We start from the raw sequence: 3,180 nt of genomic DNA on the forward strand, positions 1-3,180 counted from the left end.
CTCGGACAGGGGTTTCCTACACTTAGGCAGATTCTGCATGTATAGGGGGGAACTCCCTCGTACGTGAACCGGAGTGAAACTTGAGATCATATGGGATGATCCTTGTTTCCACATGTACCTATGACCTAACCAAGCTCAAATGGAGGCATATGCCCACCCGGGTACCCCCGATGGGATGCAGTCAAAGGAGTAGATCGCGCGGTCAACAGAACTAGGGTTTCGTTAGAAATCGAGCATCGGATCTAGGGAATGGCCCCAAAACTTGTCTGTGTCCACATGGCATGCACAAAAGTGATTTGAGATGGTTTTATATCCTAGGCTACCCCCCAGGTGTGTCTGGCTTCTCGGACAGGGGGTTCCTACACTTAGGCAGATTCGGCATTTATAGGGGGGAACTCCCTCGTACGTGAACCGGAGAGAAACTTGAGATCATATGGGATGATCCTTGTTTCCACATGTACATATGACCTAACTAAGCTCAAATGGAGGCATATGCCCACCGGGGGACCCCCGATGGGATACAGTCAAAGGGGTAGACCGCGCGGTCAACAGAACTAGGGTTTCGTCAGAAATCGAGCATCGGATCTAGGGAATGGCCCCAAAACTTGTGTGTGTCCACATGGCATGCACAAAAGTTATTTGAGATGTTATACCCTAGGCTACCCCCCAGGTGTGTCCGGCTTCTCGGACAGGGGGTTCCTACACTTAGGCAGATTCTGCATGTATAGGGGGGAACTCCCTCGTACGTGAACCGGAGAGAAACTTGAGATCATATGGGATGATTCTTGTTTCCACATGTACCTATGACCTAACCAAGCTCAAATGGAGGCATAGGAATACAGGGCCTGTTAGATATGCTCTTAGCTTAATTACTCTTGACCCACCCACTATAGAACCAACCTGTTTATTTTTTACAAAGTTCGGTCTAAGGTTGTTACAGTTCTTTTAAAGTAGACCAAGTCACCTTCACTGCGATTACCACAAAGCCCGTCTTTATCTCTTGAGTAGCATGCCCATGCTTGTTCGCCTCGAATGAACAGCAATATTCAGCGGGGATGCATGAGTCTGCGGCTACCTTGAACTTTAATTCCATCTGAGCATCCTTCTGTACAGCAACCACAGACCTCTTTAAGCCACGTGACTCAACAATAGCACCATCAAAGAGCCGGATTTCTTCATGTAACCCACTGGTAAAACAACCAAGACTCATACTGAAACTGGTTTGCACTTGTGATATGACAACTTCGATAGTCGACTCAACAGCAAAGCTAAGACGTGATGCGCCTACGTCAATTGCGCCACAATCGCCTTGGATGCGTAATGTGAATGGGCTGCAATTACTTGTTTCCATGGGATCTAAATGTGATACACCATCAATCAGTTGTAGATCTTCTTTCTCGTGTTCGGCTGTCTTGATCTTCATTCATATTCAATTAGAATAGGACTAATAAACTGAATCCCCCGCTTAGGACCAGCCATGTTGATGAGAGAACCCTACAAAATTAAATAAAGTAGGAAAATCCATACTTCCGTTATGATGTTTCACTTGTAGCAATATTTAGACTTCAGCTAAAGGCATGTTTTATAACTGATAGCCAAGACTTTTTATAACATATCAAACAAACATAACAGTGTTATAGAGGGAAATCAGCCACAGCTATTTATTTGATTTCAATCCAAATACTTAACTAAATAAACCTGTAAGAAATAAAAAGAGAAAAGAATGTATTGGTGGGATCATTCATGCTATCCATGTTCATATTCCTATAAATAAATGAAATCAATTTCGTGAGGTTTACTTGGTAGCAACCAAGAGTCCAGAAATATTCTATTTGATTTTGTTTGGACTACTTGATACTTAGTATCACAATTTAGATATGTTTTTAAAAGATAATTGGAGACATGTATTGATGTGCACACCTGCTCCATGATGATGGGATTATCCCTGGTAAAGTTGACGATATAATTAAGTGATGTATCCGGATAATCCCGTACTGCTATGTATCCATACAACTCAATTGACCCGCGCTCCGCAGGAATTTTAGCCAACCTTAATGACAAAATTTGGAACATGTGACGACTTGAGTGTGACGCGCATTGTCCATTGTACATGAAGCAATCTGTGGGATCTGAAAACATCATTGCCTGCAGTCGAGCTTCATAGAAAAATACGAGTTAATTTGATCAGAATTGTAAATCGATAAAAGGCAACAATGTTTGTCATACGAAAAGTTTTTTTTTTCGCGGGCACGCGAAAGTCGTGCCATATCTTTATAGAAGGGAGCAACATAAATTACAAGAGACCAAAAGGGGGATGCGAACATCTACCCTTGGCCAACCCACGCACACCACCCCCAAAAACTAAAGGACCTACTCTCGCAACATGACTCTCCGCTCCACTCCCCTCGCAGCCCACCAGAGGCTGAACTCCTCTAGGATCCTATCGATAATCTGCTCCGTGGATCCTATCGATAATCATACGAAAAGTAAACATGAGGTTTAAGGATGCCATTGTCCTTCGGAAATTTTCCCTCTCATGTAAGTGGAAAGTGTCGATGTTCTTTTTAGTAGTAAGAATTTTGCTCCCTTGAGAAGCTGTTCTTCTAGGAAAACTCAAAAGGAGGGTAATCTCAGGAGTTCAAGTTTGCTCATGTTTGCTCTGTACAAACAAGGAATTAATCCAACATATGTTCTTCCAGTGTGTGGTCTCTGATAGAAAGTGGGCTAAAATCATAGAAAGTGGTTCGGTTTGGGATTAGTAATAAGAAAAAAAATCTATCCACCATATGTCCAGTACAACAACTGTCCGGTTTTGCTCTGGAAACATAGAAAGCATTTGTGCTTTCAGAATGGCACTTTCTGTCCCTGATTTGGTTACATGTCTCCCTACTACCAAGCTATCAAACCCCTGACTAGATTTCCTTTATATACAACAACGCACCGCCATCAATTAATGAAAGCAAACAGAGTAAAGCAAATTTAACATCAAGATTTCAGGAGAGAATATATACATCAGTTGACCCTATAGCTTGAAAAATGCTCTAATAACAAATAAAAAATAGGAAAAGAGATACTCCCTCTCTCATAGTTTATTAGACGTGCGCGTATCTCTAGGTCGCAAATTTGATCAAGTTAGCATTAGTTATATGTTATAAAAATTATTTCATTAGAAACTTTAGA

General features: G+C 41.9%; 1 pseudogene; it reads right to left on the bottom strand.

The window, feature by feature from the left end:
* Positions 1-869: 869 nt before the first annotated feature.
* LOC127329844 (uncharacterized) lies at positions 870-2,150 on the bottom strand (annotated as a pseudogene).
* Between the last annotated feature and the right edge of the window lie 1,030 nt (positions 2,151-3,180).

The sequence above is a fragment of the Lolium perenne genome, chromosome 2 (assembly GCF_019359855.2).
Source record: "Lolium perenne isolate Kyuss_39 chromosome 2, Kyuss_2.0, whole genome shotgun sequence".
NCBI lineage: Eukaryota > Viridiplantae > Streptophyta > Magnoliopsida > Poales > Poaceae > Lolium > Lolium perenne.